At 33.1% G+C, this 23,019-nt stretch overlaps 1 protein-coding gene across 8 annotated transcripts in view; it reads right to left on the reverse strand.

The window, feature by feature from the left end:
* LOC119830886 (putative polypeptide N-acetylgalactosaminyltransferase 9) overlaps positions 1-23,019 on the reverse strand; it is a 91,525-nt gene that overhangs the window by 30,428 nt on the left and 38,078 nt on the right. The window contains exon 3 of one of the 8 annotated variants that reach the window (XM_038354064.1): positions 9,885-9,914. The exons of the other annotated variants lie outside the window; for them this stretch is intronic. The gene's annotated coding sequence lies outside the window, so the exon portion shown is untranslated. The remainder of the gene's footprint in view (positions 1-9,884; positions 9,915-23,019) is intronic. 8 annotated transcript variants of the gene reach the window in all.

Genomic DNA, 23,019 nt, shown 5'->3' on the forward strand with positions numbered 1-23,019 from the left:
TTAGATAAAGTACAATTTATAACAGTATGATAAAATCTGGAATAAAGCTGCTAATTTTCATAAAACGCGGTTCTAAAGCATCTTCTAACCTATAAAACAATTTCAATCAGCCATGTAAACATACCGAGAAGCGGCACATCTACTCTTGAAAATGTCAGTATTATTCAGTTTTTTAGAAGCAATATTGCAGTAGCTAGTTTATAAACAATATGTAGTAACATAACAACAGTTGATATCGTGCGGTATTAGAAGCAAGGCCACAACATCGATGAATTCAACAGGATCGCGTATCATTACACTATATCTCGTATCGTATGAATGTCGCTACAATTTTTATGAGTATCATGTGTTACAATTAACTATGAGCGAGGCTATCGTGTAAACACGTACGTGTTTAATAACAAACACCAAATTGCGATTATGTCATGTACAGTTTTAATAATTTTACATGTGCTTTTTTATATTGTGTATGAACGCTAAAGTACTGTGATTATTTCGATTGGAAATTGCAATTTAACCTTATGCTTATATATGCTTTGAACAAATATATTTTGACAATTGTTTTTAATTTTCCTAAATTCCACAAAAACAAAAAACGGCCGCGGTGTCTAATTCTGATCGAATACGAGCTAGGATCAACTTACAGTTAACTGACAATGACCCGTTTTCCAACAATAGCATTTATAAGTGTAACCTCTAGCTCCTTGCAGCATTAAAAGGATATAAGGAACGTTATAAGTTGACAACTAAACCCTCGTAAACGCAACACGAAGTTTTGGGGCTGAATACGTTATGGTATTATAAAGGCTATAACGCCGCACCACAATACCAGCATCGGCTTTAACGTGAGCTCTTGGGACTTGGAAAATGAAAATATATTACAACGATAAGTGAACTCTGTATGTTACCACGACGATTTTGTTGGACGTGGACCGGCATAAGTTTGAACGATCTGCCTTAATCCCCTCACATGAATATTAAATATAGGCTGGGTAATCCTTTTTATGAAAAATTAAACATATTATATACATAGATACAGTGACGTTATAAAGTACAAGCAGGTAGAAAAATGAAAAATGTCACTACCATGATAACTGTAGTGAACTGAACATTATGCAATGAAATCCTGTAAGCATTGACTAATTCCCCTTATGGTCTTAAATAGCAAATAACAAACATCACGATTTAGAATTACGTTCCCATTGCTTATCTACTATTTTAACCGCACAAACATCGTATCAAATATTTCAATTGATAGAAGCACGAACTTGATTTGGTAAAAGCGACTACTTCCAGCTCCGAATATCAGTGAATAATAGAGGATAGATCACGATTGCATCGATCGTGAGAGCTGACGGTGCAAATAGTTCACATAGCTTTTGTTATTATAATAATAAGAAGGAAGAACATAATATACAAGATACAAGAGCAGTTTCTAAAGTACAAATGGGAGTATCTAAACATTTGGATTAAATACATGATACGACCTTTTAAGCAATTCCTAAAACTGGGAAGAAAGGGAATAGGTATAGAATGAAATTTAAATTAGAGACATTTAAAAACATACACAAAGATGACTTTACGTTTTGTTTAATGCTTCAAAAGAAATCGTTGGATACAACACGAGTCGATATAGAAGGCAGGAAGCGAAAAGACATACATCATGCAAACAACATTAGCGAATCGGATACACCAGAAAATAGACATTGCAGTAAACCGAGACGAAAACTGCGATAGCGAATAAAAAGATCTTACATAAATCATATCTGAGCATAACCCACTCCACGACATACACAGTTTCAGATATATTTCATTGTTAGTTCTGCGATTAGGGAACTAGCAAAAAATTCGAACACGGTATGACTTTTAGTAGCATCGCATTGTGAACTATATTTTATAGATGTAGATATATCATATATACCATTAGCGAGCTGTGTAGCTGTGTTGAAATTTAAATTTAAAAAATAACGAGTCCGCAGAGACCGCTTCTTATCACAGAACATAAGTTTGCAACGAGTTTCCTGTTTTTAATGTTTTCTTTAAAAGCAAAAAATAGAACAAGGAAAATGTATGCTTAAAAAATAAATTACCAAAAAGCATTTCATTCAATGTTCTATCTGGAGACGTATTAAGAAGGCAATTTAAAATATGTGAATTAAAAGAGAGCGTATTATTATTTTTAATTAAATTAAACATTGATATATTACATATGCAAATTAATTTGTGCATGAAAGAATATTTTTTATTGCAGTTGCTTGATTAATAATAGTCTACGATCCATATCAAATTCCTCTCAATAAATGACACAAAGAATAACACGAAAAAGTAATGTATCGACAAATAATGTACATCACAAAAACTTTCACATACGAATACAGAAGACTATCAGGAAACTACGGTTTCACTCGCTCACCTAAAATATAGCCTATGTATTAATCCAGACTAGCTTTGTAGGAAACTTTCGCGTTTATAATACTATTAGGACTACCAAACATTTAAATCTGTAAACAACCCACAAAAACCCCACCAAAACAGACTACAGTTCCACGTAGAAAAGTAATTTACCTAGTTTAAACACCTCTACATCGAAATATACATTGTCCGCTTCATTCCACCAATGGCTTTTCTTCTAACATCGTTGTTTAATGAGAGTGGACGGCGCAAGCTCACAGCGTGTCGTCTCACGTTGCGTTAATGCCGCGCGGTCATATCGCTAACATGCTATATTACGAGTGTAATTACGTCGTCTGTTGTTCAGTTGTTTTTTGATATTTTGCTTCTTCTTAGTTCTCATTTTAGAACTTTCGAGTTTGTGTGAGAAATATGACATAATTATTCGTCTCGCTAGTACATATACGACGTTTGTAATTAATCAAAGCGAAATTTAATTTCGTATCTATAAATCTATTGAAGTTTTGTAGAACTACGCAGTAGATTGTTTTGCACATATTTGGGTAAACATAATTGAAAGATTTATATAATTTATTATTCATTACAATTACATATATCATACATTATAATATTGATATAATAATTATATGTACTTATATTTTAAAACAAGCGATAAATTAAAAAATAACCTTAATACTTTATTACGTTCGAGAAAGCATAATGATGGAATACTAAAATTTTTCTTCTTATAAAGCACGTTTTCATTTCGTCACACAATTTTCATTCAATCGAACTAACATCACAAGGATTGACTTTGCTAACTTTAATATTACTTCATTTTCAGTTCACTGAAGTTAATAAAAGATTAAAACACTTTAAGGCTCATTTTCGAATAACTAGCACTCGTAGGTAACACGTAGCAATAACACTTTAACATTTAATTATTTAGAATATGAAATATACCATACTCACCGTTGTTTCAAAATCTGAAAACATATACCCAACAATAATAATATAACCTAAACGCTACAAATAATAAATGTACGTACAACACAATTTCCCGCCACCGCGATATTTATACGCTACGCTACTAAAAGTTTCAAGCACCTTCGTGTTGTACGTTTTCACGTCAATTCCAACGAAATATCAAAGGATCAAAGAAGTGACTTTTCAAAGAGACGTATCGGTGTTAGTGAACCCGGGGCTCATATTAAGTCTGTAGAAACTGATATATTTGTTCCCCTCGAGATATTTGCAACTTCGCAATTTGTCTACGTCGAGTGGAAGAGATTTACGGCGTACCTAGGCATATCTTTGTCGATTATTATACTAAGGAATAAAAAGCCCGTAACTATCTCACGGATTGCCTGTTCATTTATTTGTTCTTCACTACATTTGCTTTCCAACAGACACAGCGTCTGCTCGTTTGTCTTCCAGTAAAATAAAAAAATGCATTAATATTTTTGAGATCAAAAATGGTGACCTATATACTATCATAATTGTAACCGCGATGGAGGGAAGAGCACATATACATACTAAGTAGTGTAACTAGTAATGTCCATGAAATAAAATGTCAAAAAACAAAACGAAAAACTAAAACAAAAACAATCTACGAGTACACGAGCAGATATTTATCTCAGTAAAGCAAACTTTATACCGATAACGACTCTTCGGACGATAAATTTAAGCGTAACGAGAAACAAAATATCGTGATTACAAAAGAAAGCAATAAGAAAGATTGTTTAAGATATTGCAAGTGAAGTCCCGGCACACCTGAGTCAGGAAGATCGTAAATACACGAGAATAGCTAAAGTTACAAACTCGCTACAATCGGATCTTGTGACTGTTTCTATAAAATAATGCTCAAAAGCGATGAGACATCAGTGGCCAGTCGATATTTCGTAGACATTGTTATTTTAAAATATCATTTTTATTAATTCAGTACCTAAATATCATAAGATATTAATTGTTAATGTTAATTGTGTCATGACTCTTGTAGTAATAAATAAGCTAATTGTATCTATTAGGTAGGTCTCATGTAAAACAAAATACGTAAAAAAAATAATCACAAAACTATTTCAACATTTAAGACGCATCACGTTTTACGTAAATGTTTGGATCGCATGGTTATTTTATATTATATAAGAATACATTTTTATAGTTAAATACTAAAGTTATCTATGGATTCTGAATAAAACATAAAGGAATATAACATAACAATTGACAATATCGTGACTGCACTAAACATCTTTGGAGATCCCAATAATGTGCCCATCTTCCTAACACAATGCGAGGAGCTCCCCCGCGTGTGATTCCAGTGCTATCAGTATATTTTACAATTCAATATACTCCCCTCCCATCGGCAGCACCTACGAAATTGCTTCAACAAAATGAAATTACATAAACTTTCCTTAAATTCCAAATATTCGAGCTGACTTGGGAGCCACTTTACCCGTATCTGCCTTAACGTAATTCCGCTCTATTTGTATTCCCTGTCGAAAAACAGCCAATTGTTGGAGATATCGCCACCCCGCATACTGCTCTATAATATTTTTCTATTTTTGGTACCTCTAAATGTGGCATGAATCATACATGATACGCCCACATGCTCACTCCTGGTTTACGAGTTAGCCTGTTATTAGAAACTTTAATATCTATTATTTATGTGTGTTTTCGTTCAAACGAAACGTGCGTTTTGAAATTGCGTTCCTTCAAAGTCAGATTTTCACATGGGTTGAATCTTCAAGCAAAGTATTTAAATCCGCCTCGTAATAGTGCATTCTTTCACAAGGCCAGACTTTTGGCACAGGCAAATTTACTCTAGGCTTTACGAGCATTCACCGCATTCCGAATGTTTTGTCGGATTTGGAATGTGTAAGTTGAGAATATAAGAACATAAGAAATCCTCTTACTTGTTCTCGAAAGAAAATATATGAATCGAAATGTATATAACATGAATTTTATATTTACATTAATTAAATTATAATGATAAACATATTATAGATAAGGATATTGCATTAAAATTAATAGCCTTGAAATCAATCGCAAACAATTTTATTAAAATGTCAACCAGATAAATACTTCAAAAATAAATACTTCAAAAATATTTTAAAAGCTTTTTTTGTGTAGGTAAAAACATGCTTTTTTAGGTAAAAACAATTTTCAAACAACAACAATCATAAAGCCAAGCCAAGCAAAGCTTCGGCCAAAATGATAAAAATACATATCCTTAAAATCATTATATACTCCATACATTATTACAAAATATTTCCTTTTTGAAGAATCTCACACTTCAGTGGCATTAATTTACACGTTTCTGAATGCGTGTGAGAATACACAGTAAGTATGACAATAAATTAATTCATATTATTTGTTATTAATAAAGCAAATATATTGTTTTAAAGTATTTATATTGTTTGCAATTCAGTTACGTGCAAAAATAAAACAACCAAATTCCCTTCCCCCTTATATGCCCTTAAAATAAATACACAAATATTTGTGTGCACCTACGTAAAAGCAAGCCTCTTTCCCATTATAACATCTGATTTTTATATAGACCTATCTATGCTAGGGCTATATAAAAACCACGTGGAAACGTGAATGTCACAACGGAACGGACTTAATCTTTTCTGGCCGATCGCTCTTTTTCACGGGTAATGGCGCGATTTCCATTGCAGGGCGGTATTGCGGAAACATCTCACGTCCGGCTCTGCCGTTGGTTACTTCTTTTTTTATTTATTTCATTCCCGAAGCAAAAATAAATGTTGCTTTTGAAAGCGTGGTTTGTATCCTTCATCGTGGTTCCTGTTTTTAGTTTTTTAGTTGCTAGTTTTGTGTAAACGTAAAAGATTTAATAGCCCTTTGGGTACTTGGGGAGACGGTGTAGACGAGCAAGTGAGAATATATTCAATATGACTAAAGTCTAAAGTCAGTTTGTCTATATCTTCAATATACCAAACCAACTACTTGGCATATATATGATTTACCTTCGATGTATTAGAATACTTCGATCACTTTCCTAGAAAAGAGGGGACAGCTAAGAGAAAGTAGTAGACATGGGCAAGGTGGAAAGAAAAGGCCCCAAGGACGCTGTCTAATGCGCTGGTCTGACCAAATTAAGGCGACTCTGGAGACTGACTGTATGTGAAACTTTTCATTCACTAGAAAAGCATAACAAAAGCGACACAAGTGAAAAATTTTACTTTCAAGCGTACTCAGCATAGTTTCAATGGCATTTATTGGATAGGTTTAAAACAGCAACAGACACCTTTTACGAAAATTTTATTTATCAAAACATTATTTTCCTTTCTAGCGTTATGTTTTTTTTTGCCAACAAATCAATCCACAAAATATGTCTTCCTAAACACTCGCATCTGAGCACACACACTATGGCACTTCAATTATATGATAAGGTTTAAAACCCCGATGCACATATTATAGTGCTGAATAAATTGGGAAATTATTCAGCACTATAATATGTAAACATTAACAAGGAACAATAGTCGGTGTTAAGTTATACGTATGTTTGTATCTAACATACAATGTAATTAGTAGAACAACCTCTGTTACAGCGAAGGAAAATTCTCACTGGCGCAAGACAAACAGTCATTACGCGAAATAATTAAACCTCACCGAAATCACTGAAGTACATTTCGATTTTCCGCTAACAAAATTCGACTTGCCGAAATTTAATAAAACTTGTTGAACATTCTTACTCAAACATAACTCAGTGATTTAATAAATGTTATCTATAACGAGAAGATTTAGTTAACTATTGATACAAATTTTGTGAAATATTGTTGAATGAGTCATTGCAGAGTAGGAAAGTAGATAACCATTTTTCCCGGAGAACTAATTATTCCACTAAATGATGCTTAATTGATGGTTGTTTGATTGTGGGGTTATACTGTACATTTACGAACTATTAAATGTCAATCAACTAATATGGTATTTATACCAAGAGGCCATAAGTAATAATTACAATATTACATCGGCTGACTTGTTAGGAACTTGTCACCGTCGCTCGCAAACTCTTTAAACACGTATAGTTATTTCGCTATAAGAATAAAAACTCCACCCCACTCCATCATCGAAATTATAGTGTTTGAACTTTAATTAGATAACATAAGGAGCGACATGACAACAAAATAAATTGCAAAATGATTGTTGTGTTTAATAGAAGTGTTTTTGTTTCATATTAAACGTAGAACGCTATCCGCGAATTATCAAAATACCGTTTTATTCAACGTTGTCTTTGATGTTAAATAGATTAAACGACCTAATTCATTCTCATCCAAGTACTTATCATAAAAATATTTAATTTACAACTGTTTTTGTTTTGGGACTACGAAGAGTTAACCAAAATTGTATTTCAAGTTGTTAAATTAGTTAAGAATTTCGAATATAATATTGTAGCGGTAATACTTGATATAATTAAATACAACTTCTAACTTCTTTGAATAAATCATATAACCGCGGAGTACTGAACATTCTTGCGACGCAAAGATTCATATTGTCTTTGTCGAGGATTTCACCGGTTACAAACTTAGTCAAACTTCATGAGAAATACGGTATCTTTTATAGCTGCTTTAAAGTAGTTTGTTAAATTACTGTTACACTTGTTCCTCGAATACGCCCGACAACTTAAAAAATTTGCTGACTAATTTTGAAAGGCTTACTTTTTCGAAATTAACAGGATTTAAACTAAATATATTCTTTTAGGAAAAGTATACGAGTACCCTTCAAATACCATTGTATTTTATTAAACACAATGCAATTTACCTTCCTTGATGCACAATAATGTCAATTTTATCGACTCCACGTAACTCAGAACACATTTTGTATCACGTGAACATAATCACAACAAATTGAATAATTACATACACACGAACGCCTCTGCCAATCAGCGACGTGACTACGAGTCTATAGCTTCTGGATTTGCGGAACACATTTTAACGTGACATCAATGCCTAAGTAGCTACGCCGGCGTAATAAGTTAATACCGCTCTTTATGAAGAAGCCCCTAATCAAAAGGCCGGCACGGAAGGAGCATCGAGCCGATTACTGTGAGAGGTCTGATTGAACGTCGATGATTAAACGGAAACTAGCGTCATTAGTGGAGCTCACCATTTCCATTATTAGCTATCAAATGTTCAGGTTCCATTATTTTCGTCAACGCTGCGCTGCGGTTGTGATCTTACTATTTGTTTCTTATTGTTTTCCAGAACCAATAAATGGCAACTCCAATTTTAGATCTTTTCAAACAAGAGGGATAAATGGTTTTTTACAAGAAACATTTTAATTAATTTTGCATTGATTTATTCATATATTTCAGCACTTATCATTTCCAAATTTTTTAAGATTTAATTACAGATAATATAAACTTAATAATGGGTACATCAATAATAAAATAATAACAAATATTGTCGAAGCAATGGATAATATTTTACGCTCATATTGCAAAAAAAAAATCTGGATATCTGGATATTGCGAGTATTAATTTATACTTTAATAAACATGATTTAAAGGCCTAATTCCGTTAAATCCCGTACTTCGGAGATAGGAAGGGACAAAGCTATTAAACACAAGACAAAGTCGCAGTGATTGATGTCATAACTAATAACGACGCTTATAACATCACATAAATCAGAGTATTACCTGGTATTAGGTACAATAAAGTGTAAATATTTGATGTTATACGTTTAGATGAAAACTCTGTCCGTTGCTCGACTTAAGATGTAACATGATTATGTATTTTATAAATTAAACTTCTAGCTAAATAGATAAAATCGCAAAGTAAAATATGACAAAGAAACTATTATCGACTCATATTGCATCACGGACGAGTTGTAAGCGCGAGCAACTTTATTGTTTTAAAACAAATCGCAAAAAAGCTCCAATCAATACACTCATCATTATTTTTGGATCCATATTGTTAAATGAAATAAGAAGAATTTGTACATTACGAACAACGTCTATAATGCTAAATCAACCGTCAAAAACACAACAAATACCAGGCAAACATAAAGCGTATGCTGTACGCGGTACATATCGCGTAGCCTATAAAACATTGATAAACGCGTACCTGCGCTCGAACCGGTGGCCCGAAAAGAGTAATAGAATTAAAACGGAACATGACAGGACTCGTGTATAGTCGTTGGTATCACTTCGATACGTGGGAAAAATAAAATACGTAGCCGGTGCCACGTCGCCGCAATATTGGCTGCAGTCTCTACAGTCGAGCTACGGGTAACGAGGTTTCAACTATTTTACTTTATCGAATCTTTTCAATAATTTTAGGAGTGGATGTGTACCTCACATACTATTAGAATATTTATTAGTTATTTTTTGTACAAAAAGGTCTCATTTAATTGATAAGTTTTTTCATTAAAATGCATACTTTGAAAATATTAACACATGCTTGCTATGCCATGTTCTAAGTTAGTACAAGGAGACGTTAAACGGATAAGTAAATTTAAATGTTCTTTACTTACCTACTCATTAATATAAAACTTTCACCATACCTGAAACCAATAAAAACCAGAATTAATACACTTGCTTTGAAAATAGGGTGAGTCACGGACTACAAACTTTATGAAAATAATGGTCGAGTGGCAATAAACTATTTGCTTCGTTTGCCATTGCATAAAAACGCAATGAGCACAACTTTTATTACTGACACAAAGAATATAAACACAAGAGGAAATCCACTAAGAAAATAACAGCATTCTCGCCACGTCAATAAACTTGATTGCAAGAACAGGGAATGCTGCAAAAGGCTAGCGAAGCACTCCACTGTTACAGGCAATGTATAATTTGCGTCATTTCATCGAAATTACTACTCTTGCTCGGTATAATCTTTGCGAAACTTCATTTTACTGAGCTCTCGGAATATCCTGAGAGACTTAGCAGATGAACTTTTACGCTTTCAGCGCTTGACTTTTCATCTGAATGGGAACACTTCGCGCGACGTGTTTTCGCGATGTGCGTTTCTATGACGGTGAACTACGTCGAATAAATACACAATTCACGCGTACACTCGTCTGGCGCGATCTCGCAGTTGCTTGAAAATAAATAAATTTATACGTTTTTCATAATTTCACAATTCTATAACATGAAATGTTGAATAAAAAACATGCGATCGATTCGAATACAATGTTTGTTATGCATAGCCCTTAAAACTTTAATTTTGCTTCTCACAGATGCGTATTCATATTACAGGAGTAATGTTGTCACGTTTTAGATGTATCACGTAAACAATATAAAAAAGAACTGTAAACTAAGGTTACAAATCCGCTAACAAGATTGCAGGGGCAAAAGTATAAAATTACGTGAATTTGAGCCATGTTGGCCAGTTTTACGATTACGGGCGCGTTCTGTAAAAAATTTACTCACAGCATTAAATTCTCAAATTGATACTTAAACGGTTCACATAAAACTGCGCATTTGGTGGCTAAAGAACAAACATTGAATTGAATTTTTTCACTAAAAACGTTCTGAACATATTTAGTAATCAAAGCTATAAAGCATATAATTTAAAAAAGTACTAATATAAATGTCAAATGTTTACGTTCTTTTCCACTTTATATCCTAAATAAGCTAAACCATAAAACTGTACAAATTCACGAATTGAGAATATAAACGTTACTTCTAATGTAAAATATAGGGTATCTATATTTTATGAGTAAGAAAACAATCCACTTTGCTTGCTAGTTTTCCCTCAACATCGAACGCACAAAGCAAAGTTCATTCTATAAAAGTTTGTATAACATTATCTACTATGGCAACGCTGCGAATTCTAAACGAATACATTATTACAACAATAAATTGTGAATACAAAGTAGCTGCTACGAGCGCGCCCAACGAGCAAATCCCTCTAACCTCATTATAGCGACACTGGCACCGCAACGTCAGGATAATTCCATCGTGTTAATTTCGGTTAGCGAAGACGGCACGTGACAAGTACTTGAAACCACATCATCTCGTGTATACCACATTGCAGTGTATACCCCACTTAACACGGTATTGAGGTGTACAATAAACTTGCTAAATTATCTCACACATTATAACTCCAGCAATATTGCTCCTCCTTGGGGACGCTGAGATGAGGTGATAGTCGAGTCACGTTTCCATGTGAATGGGCTTGCTTGCTCGAGGGACCACCAACATCCTCGCAAGGGAAATTGGCGTTAAGCATTACCATATAAAAATGTTATATTACTACGACCATCCAGTGACCTAACGATTTACTGTTCCTCTTTGCTGGACCCACATTTTATGTTAACAAAATATAATGTCAAAAATGCAATCGAAACCAAATGACCTGGCCACTTTTATTCCCTTTGATTTGCTTCTGTATAGGAGCGTAAACAGATAACAATTCAAACTATCCGCAGTATCAGGGACGTTAAAGGAAAAATAGATCACGAAAGAACGAACAGGAATTTCATTGAGGAGCGAACGGTTTAAAGTAACAAGTCGGTCTCCGAGATAGGTGGAGCAGGAAAACTCATTTCGTCAAGTTAGTACGAGATCGTTGATATAAGTTTTCGGATAAAACGTAGGTAGGTACGCGACAAGAGTACACGTATAATCCGAATTTACCAGATTCTTGAGCAGATTGCGCGTTCAACTTTGCAGGTGTTTCTTCGGGCGGAATTTTCGTTTGCGATTTATCTAGTTTAACATGACGTCGCATAATGATATTCAAACTTTGCTACAAATGAGACGGAAGAAAGTGTTTTTCAAAATCAATATAATCGTAATAGTAACGTAAACCTAGATACTTGTATATTTTAACTATAAAATTGACAAAGTCATATTAAGTTAGGTAATAGAACATTGAAAACTTTTGTGTATTTTAACATAATAAATCACCCTTTCAGCATCAATTCAAACATTTAAAAATCACTGAAACCATATACAATATTTATATTAAATCATGACAATGTATAAAATGCACCGATTCAAAGTTTTCTCTTATTATTATTTTATCTTCTATTCGATCGGTTATTGCTCGCCATTAATTCCTCCTTTTGCATCAAATGCACTTCTGGCCACAACGTTCAAAGAATAGCGCGGTATTGCAGGACAGTCGTGCACACTCGCCAATTATTTTAAAACGCTGTGAATGCAGTTCAAATGCCTGCGCTCTGCAAAATTGCGTAGAAATACATTTATGCATTGAATTTTGAAAAACATAGAAAAAATAGAAAGATTTTTTTAGACAGATAATTAATATTTCTAGTTTTTCAAATGAAATTAACCAAAACATATTCTCTCACCGCTTATAAAAGCATTGTAATATGGAGCCATTGTCTCATTACCTGGTTCCGTTTTTGTTAATATTCTGCGAGCTAATGATTCGAATTGAATAGGATTTTAACTTATGAATTTGGATGAATGCGAATGAATAGAAGTGGGTTAAGAACGAACACGGCGGCTAACCTGAAAATATGGATTTCCGTTTTCTGAGCTCATCTCTGTATGAAGTTAGTCATTTAAGAGTTTCGGGAAACCACGCAATTTACTTTAATATGGTTTTACGGTAAATCATATCTTTTTTTGTTTTGGTGTCATTGTTATAAATTGCTTTTATACAATATTTCGATTCCATGGATAAATTGAAATGGGACGTGAGTCACGACACAATATTTTATTATATCAATATTTTATGCATAAGTTTATAGGTAAGTTACAACGACAGTATATAAAACTATAAAAGCTCAATTGAGTTCGAAACATTCAATATCATACGTGAATGTACTGTGGCAATAAAATATTATCATAGTATAAAGATTCGATAAAAACGACGCGATATTTACGACGTAAATAAAATTTCATTCCATTCTCTCCAAAAACGATAATACTATTCACATAAGTTTATGGTAAGAAAACGTACTCAGTTAGGTATAAACTTACGTACCATAAATATTTATGTCTGACACCGTAAAGCCAATGTCACGCATATGAATGTAATGAAAATTGAATAACAGCGGCTCTCTGCCCCATATTACTATCCAAAAATGTTCTCGATTAATATCATTTATGTGATAGTTTTCGAATGTGTGAAGATGGTTTTCAAACGTTCACCCTAAATTTACGAAGTGATTATTCGAATTATTGTGAAATGGATCTTATCGATCCCGGAATATTGTCAATTGATTCTGAAGTATGAAAATATTGAATACTTTTTGTTTCAAGTAAACAAATACGTATGAATAAAATTTTATTACACTTTATGTAAACTATGATTACATAATTTTTCCAAATAAAAAACAACTTAATCAGCTCCATTTAGTATTTTATTTAAATGTCATCAATGTGAGTTGACACATTAGTTGCCCAACATGAGTAGCGTCTACGAATAGATTATGCTTTTTAGATTTAGCAAGCAAATGTTCCATTGACTAAATTAATACGCGCGCCGGCTCATGAAACGAGGCCATTGCTCAGTAATAGGCGGCCATCGTAACACTCCCATACACCATTATGCTAAAAAGATAACGGTGTCGTATCGAGGTTCGATGATAGTATGGACCACCTACATCATTTCGTAAAATTTTATTCATATGCTCATCTCTTATTCACAAAAAAAGACAAGGGACACGATGCTTCGCAGAAATGTTACTACTATTCTGGACCATTGGGGCTTATCGTTCAATATAAAGCAATACGTATTATAATGTTATTTAACAAAACATACCAACCATTTGCATTGGATGAAAATATTTCCATGAATGCAGAATTCCTCAAACAGATCCTAAAAATTTAAAAAGGAATCCAGAATAACAGTGTGTTCAATTAATTCCTGCGAAATAAATTATTCAATGTCTATGACACACTGAGGTTAACTAAATGCAATTATTGTTCGGTTTTCGAATCTCATCAATTATATTGCTTTGTACGACAGCGATTCAAAAGAACCCAGCTACATGAAAGAATCATAAAGTGTGAGTTAGAAAGGTATATTTGCGTAATAATTATTTAATTTGGTAGAACCAGTATCATCGAATAAAGTTCGCATCGATGAGATGACATCCCACTTTAGCTACCCAGATAGCAGACAGGTAACACCCTACTCGATATTAGCCGAGGACGGCTAGGGTTATCGTCGGAACGGATTAAGTCTTCACTCGGTTTATTTTCTCGACTTTATTAACAGGTCAATTGGGACATCGAACTCTGACAGAAGAATCCGTATAATTTTTCATCAGAAAATCTATCTAGGCAATGTCAAAAATGCCAATATATTTTCACAGTGAGAATATTTAAGTAATTTTGAATTTCCCTTTGACCTTGCCACTTTTGCACAGTACGATGCAAATTTTCACAAAAGAAATGCAACGTCATTAGTTGTAACCGTTGCATAATTATTTTTATAGCATCAATAAATAAGTACATTCTAGAATAAAAAAAAACATGTGAAACTAAATATTTATTGCAATCTAAAAGACACCAATATAGCAGACACACAGACATACAATGCGTTAGAGAATACAATTATTAAAAAATACTGAACGTTTAATAATGATGTGTCTAAAATCCCTCAAGTGTTTAAGCTCAGATAATATACTACTACTATTTTATAGGTATTTATAAGTTTGTTTTGTCAAATAAAGTGAATTACATGTACATATAGACATTGCAATGATTTGCAATCGCAATGGCGCGCAATTTTTTCTAATCCAACCAGTTCTTTATATTTCCATTCCTGCTAACCCTATGCGGAGTGGTAAAACCAACGATGCGTGTCTAACGCTATCGACCGTGTACACTTAGTTCATCCATTATCTAGATAAAATCAAAAGGCAACGTGTTTTGTGTGCTCCGTATATTACCTACATTTGTTATTAATAAGTTTGATTTAGTGTGAGCGCTGTTTTAGTTTCAGATCGCAATTTATGAAAATCCGTGTCATTTTATCGAAAGCACGTAGACAAATGCTATCGTTCGTGTAAATTCAAATAGCGTATTCAAAAGTTAACTTTGTAGTACAACAGTTGATAATTGCTGAGGATATTAAAGTTACCGTCATTTGTAGGTAGTATATTATTACATTTAATTACAACCCAAACTAATCCAATGTTGAGGAAAATAATAATTGGCAACTTGAACGAAACGACCGAATACTATAGTGCAGCCCGAAGTCTCATTAACGGAATATATTTAGCCTTGAAATGCTGTGCTCTTTATATAGATATACATATTTAATTCCTGTTAATGGGGAATAGCCAGCCGACTCCGATAATTATGTTTTAACCGTCAACATGTTACGAGTAGGGTTCAGTATGCGTAATATAAAAACATACTATTTTTTATTTCAACTTGTAATACATATTCCATGGAAAATTTTAATAGGAGTAATGTTCAATCTACTACAAAATTAGACTTAACCCTTACATGATATAGATATACCCATGTGTCAGTTGTCATACATTGACTCAAATTACGGTCTGTTTCGGTCAATTGCACCTTATCTATCACGCGATGACTGCCCTGTACACGAGTGTCACTGTATCGAAATACGGCCGTCTAAATTCGAGATCGCTTCCACAATTAGATCCAGAGCCCCCGCCCATTACCGCATCAACGATTGCCTACCACCTACCACCTCCCACCACTCCGCCCCACAACGATAATCCTATTTTTGCTAACTCAATTCTGCAACCGAACGGGCATATTCGGTTGGTCTATCAATTTTCGTTGCTATTGTTTTGTAATTTCAAAATGCGATGTTTATTATTTACCGTAGTGAAGTTCCGTTCATAAGTGTTCCAATGCATTTACTTATTATACGAATATCAAAAAATATATGTCTTGACTCCTTGAGAGGTTAATCCACCCTCTCAATTTTATGCATACATATAAAACAAAGGTTAATTGAAACGCCAACGGGTTTTATGATAACTTATTCATTTCCGGTTATTTCCGTCTACACACATATAGACAGACATGGCCGCAGTTTGCTTTGGTGTGTGATTGTAATAAATTTAAAATAGACTGTCTGGAATATTGATTAAGCCAATATGGCGGCGAACTAATTCAGTTGTTACGTATAAATTTTAACTAGAATGCAAACATTTTAAGCAGATATATCTACTTAATGATGCTTTATTTGTGTATTCCACGTATATGTACCTAAACTACTGTATTCTAATAAAAAATTAATAACATTTGCAATTATGATTACAAGGACGGTGTGGTGTGTTTTCTTTAGAATTTTTAGATCAATAGCACAGTAAATAATACATAAATAAATTATAAAATTTTACTGTCACCAATAAGGACAGTAACAGCCGTAAAGTAACTCTTTCTTGATGTTTTTTCTAAAGTACCTGGCTTTTGAACTAAAGTTAAAAAACGTATGTTTTCCCGACTATATAAGCTAGATATGAAATATATTTTCTGCGTAAAATTTATGTGAAATATACCTTTTTCCAGAATATTAAGAATCGCGGTTTTATTATCTAATTGGACAAGAAAGGTTAAATTGCAACTCATCACAGAGAACTTTTGCTTGACCTAATGTAGATAAGATTTATAAAGTTTGTTTAATTGCAAAATACATTTTCAATTATACCATTTAATGCTACGTATTTACAGTTGAAATTTGTCTGTATTCGAAACCTGAAGCCCGGTTAGAATTGGCCAACTTGAGTAAATGTCAACGGAGCGGTGTGGTTTGCATTGTCAGAGCATCTAGTAGGTCAAGGGGCTTAACATCGTTGCGATGCATTGCCTTTTAGAATGTTGTTATTCACTTTTCTTTATAAAATAATGTGTTCCCTTGATAATAACAATATAATAATTATTTCAACACTACAAGCCAAAATTGCGCAAATATATATTATATATTGAGGATAAATTTTTAATTAGAAAACACACTAATAATAGAAGTCTAATAAACACAACATTATTGTAATGGTTAATTAAAACTGTACGGTACAGGCGAGTTATATCTCGAGGCAAAACAATTTATCTATTTATTTCCGTAAAAACGCGTTGTATTTAATTTGCCTTCTGTACCAATTGTTAGATAACTTGTGTTTTAATGACTATAATTATATTGTTATCGTATTTTAATGAATTACCAAACGTCACTCATAAAAAAATCACCAAACGTTATAGCACCACACGCTGTATTACTTACATGCATGTAATTCAGTTTCACAAAACACTACAAACGATAAGGAATTAAAGACTTTTTAACAGACAGTCTCGTCTCCCCGTGACCACGCTCGCTGTAATAGCGATGATGAATAAATCGCGTTTAAAATCCGTTAAAAAATCTTTAATTACTAAATGTACAATACTCGCGTAAAATCAAACACAAGAAAATACTACTCCGAACGATTACAGAAGATAGCATCTCTCCTACAGTCACATGCCGCAATGTGGCATAAAATCACTGTAACAATACCGTAATAATATTCGCTAATACTTACAGGCATTGCATGGTCGGCAATGTCACACTCCACTTACAATACTAATGCGCATATGACATGCTCGTAAAGTAAACAATGCATTGATTTACAGCTTTATTCTAACGATATTTTATTGCTACAAATAGTTTTGTATAGGTAAATCATTTATTGGTTATTTATACAATTTATTTAATCACGTAATACTGTTACTAGTAAAATCTAAAAACTTTGAATTATATAAAAACCTGTTCACGTGTATATCGATCAAAATAAACTTTACTTAAGATCATGAAAACTTGATAAATCATAAATACTCCTTGGATAACACTGTATAATGAATGAGATTTTATCGAAAAAAAAAACTCTTACCCAAGTCGTTAAGACAACAAAACATTTAAAGCTCCATGAAGTCGCATAAACGACAATTAATATCAATCAATATTAATTGACAGCGATACGCTCAAAGCCACCGACGGGATGCGGTCGGAAATTTGCAAAGAAAGTCGGATAAAGTTTATTAGTTACAGCATGTTATGATCGTCTATGATGGACATGATTTAAAATTGAAATCAGGGACATGAATATATATATAATTACTATTATATGACGACTGTGATGAGAGTCTGAAACTGAAAACTAAACTTTTAACAGAGGAGGAATTATTTAAGTCCTATATCTTAATTTTTCAAGTTAAGCCACAAATATTTGTCTAAGCATACAAGCAGCTAAACGCCACGCGGTAAACTTGATAACATATAACATAATCATATAATGCCACGTCATTGTACTAGTTATTTTCGCAAAAACCATTCATCGCATTCAACATAACACAAAAGGAGGGAACTATAATATTTCATCAGTTGTATCGGATCACATATCCAACAAAGGCCACATAAGTAGTTATGGAAATTAAAATGCATTATTGTTCACTCACATACTTGTGTACTTTTAAATCTATTCTGCATACATATAATAATCTCGGCTAAGATGGACCGCCTTGGCCGTAATACCATAAAAAGAATATTATGAGTTGTAATTTAAAGAAAATAACTTTAAGCAAAAAGCAGTTTGAGGCTTGTAACTTGTATAATCGTGAATGGTTACATTAATTAAGTGATCATCCGTTACAAAGCCAATAAAACGGTTACCACGCCAAATATCGCGTAATTGAATCAAGTGTCAATTGCTTCGCAATTATCGCACTGTGGTGGCAAGAGACAATATCGACCGAATGGCACAACTTATGCCTCTGTAGAGAAGGATAATGGTCTACTAAAGGCAATCAAGTTAGCGTAGAGAGCATAACTGTTTGTGATCGATCATCATCACCGATAGAAGTCATAGTCTGCTAATAGACGTCAATAATTCCAAAGGTCATTTTTGTTTGAATCTTGGCTCGACGGTCGATGATCATTTGACGAGCCATCGTGGTCCATGTGAAGAGAAGCCTTTATTGTATGATGCCATTTCAACGCATACAATCACCAGTGGCACTGGGTCTTGTGCCAGGTGCCAGGACGAATGCAATCCTATGAAATTTATGGCTTGGCAATCCACAGTGCCATAGAGTTATATTAACAAACATTGAAATTATAGGCAAATCGCTAACGCTTATATCATTAATGAACTCGCATGTGTGTGTTCCGTAGCAATATTATTAATGAGAATGTGTTTGTTACGATTGCACGATTTCACTGTGACTCGTCATTTTCGATTAGTATTATAGTAATTTTAGGCCTAGGTCATTATAATTAACCCATTTATATCCATTGCAATTCGAATAAATTGCGTAAAGCAAACATTGTGTTGATATGTCACAACGGTTTTGGGTATTTACTGCATAAATAATTCAGTTACTTTAGGTAAAATTAATCCGACAATATTGTGGAATTAATAAAACCAAACAACAACGTCATATACGATAAATATAAGAATTTAAAGAATTTGGCCTTGAATTTCTGCAAAAAAATGCAAAATTAATTAAGTGGATATTTAAAATAACATCATTTTTATATCTACAAAACTTAAACGTATAAAGCAAATCTCAGGCACTTTTAAACGAAAAACGAAAGAAAATATAGATTAATTCGAATTGTGAATTGAAATTTTACTAAAAATTTAAGAAATTAACTGGATGCTTAATATTTCACATTCATACACGATTCTGAATTCATCTACCTTAGCTCAATGTTTATTTTGATTCCACAATCGAAGCAATGCGAAAAAAAAACCCTTAAAAACCTCTAAGAATAACAAACGTAAAATATATATGTCCGATGCCTGGACAGTAATGTTACTGTATTCAATTAGTATGTTTAAAATAACAATTTCTATTTGAAAGCCATATTGTGCCCACATATTCATACCTAGTTGAAACATTTTAAACAATTGAACACGATAACTACTACAAACACAAAGTGCGATTACACTTTCTAAAAAATTACATAGTAATAATATATTTACAATGTGAACTATAAGTCTAGTAGCTACTTTAAAAAACATGAAAATGCAAGAGTTCAGACGAGAACTATAAAATGTAACCTCATGTACATGTTTCACGTTAGTAGTAAGAACTTGTTCAGCTTATGGCCCCGCTTCGATATTCAGACCAAATGTGGGACATCGGTATACATAAAGATTGTGCACAATTGAGAAACGACAGAAATGACATTTGGAATAACGTCACTCGTGTAAAATTAGTTTATATAAATAACACTCTATTAAATAAAGTAATACTAAATAGTGTAATAAATAACTAGCTCCCCATCCCAGCTTCGACCGTATCACATACATATCCATCGGTGAAAAATTTTCGAAGTCGCGCCTAAGTATTAAATCATTAGTGTAGCCTAGGTACAAAATGTTCGTATATATTATTATGTAATTCATTACTCACGCAAGATTATATTACTCGTACTTTATTGAAATTCAGTATTACGATTGGTGATAAATCTGTGTACCTACCTATTAGGCAAAACAACATCCACCAACAACTCCAATTACTTTTACGCGTAATAAATTCCTTCGAATTTATTCGCATGTTTACGTCATTATAACTATTATATATTAGCAAAGTTACAGTCACATTAATAATATTTTATTGCATTCGGTTAATGAAAGTTGTTTCAAATAAATGCAACATATATTTTCTAAATAAATGAATAGTATATTATCTGTAGTAAAGTGCCGATAGTAACAGGCTATAAACAGTATAAAATGAGTAATTAATCGAACGTAATCATCATATTCCAATGATGCGCAAAGAGTTTTTCGAATGCACCTCTTAAAAACTGACTCCTCAAAGGAAATATTACCATCAACACTCACAGTCGATTACGATTTATTATTCAAAGCCTTAAAGTCTAAAAGCGTCCGACTTTCAATCTGTACGTGGCTCAACTAAACCGCATGTCCTGAACCAATTCCATTCCGACAAGTCACAGCCACTGAGAGCGAAATTGCTACTGCGAAACGTGCAACCAACCACATTTTCTTTTAAAAACTTTACGCTCGCGATACTTTGACATTTCTCATGTAGTAAATCGTTGATTGCTCCTACTTAGTTGTATATGTTTTATATAATATAATAAATGATTCGCAACAACTTGTAAGTATTATTTCGTTTTAATTGTGAACCTAAAAAATTGGTAAATTTACGTAATTTAGAGTATTCATTACATATTTTAGTAGGCGCTATTGCGTGTAAGCGCTGTAGTCCCACGCACTGACTTCCAAAGGATGCCGAGACAATAGAAAGACGTATATAAAACTAGAGATATATTAAGTACCTACACGCACATTCAATTTTATGTTCGTATCGAAATTTATTTATAACGATAAAATTGAAATAACGCTTTACTTTATAAAGCATTTGAATACTATAAAACTAAAAAAAAAATACTGCTTTAATACCCTAATAATTTTACATGTTGAGAATGAATTATTAATGCGTACGAAATGAATTGATTAAACACATGATTATGTAATACACATACAATATCAAATAATTACTGTAACAAGTTTCAATTATAGTAGGTAGTAAGCACCTATGCTTGAAAATTTAAATACATGATTATAATTACAATAACATCTTTATAGCGTAGGCTTATATCAGCGTAACCTTTCGATGCGAGCGTGTAACATTAAATGCCAAGAAAAAAAAAAACAAACTAAAATCGAGAGTCACAGTAGCATGCACGTTACGCTCACAAAGATGGCTATACGCAAAGGTCACAGACTAACAACCTCGCGATGGCACAACCGGCTAGATACCTATCGTTAAATGTACAATCACTTTGCCATCAATTGCGCTGTTCAATATAAAAAATACAAACTTTAATGTGTGAACTTATAACAAATACAAGTAATGAATAGTTTTCGTCCCCTAATAAGGGTTTATAGGAGATATAATTGAATTACATTCAAGCGCATAGGAATGCCATGGCTGGCATCGAAGGTATGTTGTAATTTGGCACAAATTGTTGTATTACAAAGAGGTCAATATAATATCTGAACCCATATAAAAATTGGCTATTTGAAACATCACCTCCACTCTAAAGAACATTGTATCGTTTGATATCGTTGATATGTTCAATATTACTAGAAACTATTTATAATTATCATACATCAAGTTCACTATAACACATATGAAACTATACAAATATCACACGAGCCAACTTTATTATACCTCCATCCACAAAGCCCCTTTAAAAACAATCGTCGTCACGACATATCGTAACTCGTTTCCATTCTATTTCCATACAGAAGCACCGTCCGTAGCCGTAACCTTTAAATTCACTGCACCATCTGACACAAATGGAATCTTATTAACACGTTACTTGAATATCATCACGACTCCGCGGAGGTCATTAACACATCACGTCTTGGATCGTGTCGACACATCTAATGTTTCCAATGAACGGTTAATTTTAAACGCATTTAATTAATTTTTTTTCAATGTCCTGTCACGATTTTTTAATGGTCATCTATATTTATTTTTACCTTCGTATCTCGATAATCAATTTTTTTATAAATGCTTATAGAATAATAAGCTTACACAAATAAGCCCACCGGCTTTAATGTTCTACACATTTCTCTCTAGACAATGTGAAACATCAATCGAAACAAAATAAACAAAAACAACAATATCAAAGTATGCCAGATAGTACAGGTAGTAAAAAATATATAACGAGAGTGATAAAAC

This window comes from Zerene cesonia, chromosome 12, assembly GCF_012273895.1.
Source record: "Zerene cesonia ecotype Mississippi chromosome 12, Zerene_cesonia_1.1, whole genome shotgun sequence".
In the NCBI taxonomy this organism is placed as follows: domain Eukaryota; kingdom Metazoa; phylum Arthropoda; class Insecta; order Lepidoptera; family Pieridae; genus Zerene; species Zerene cesonia.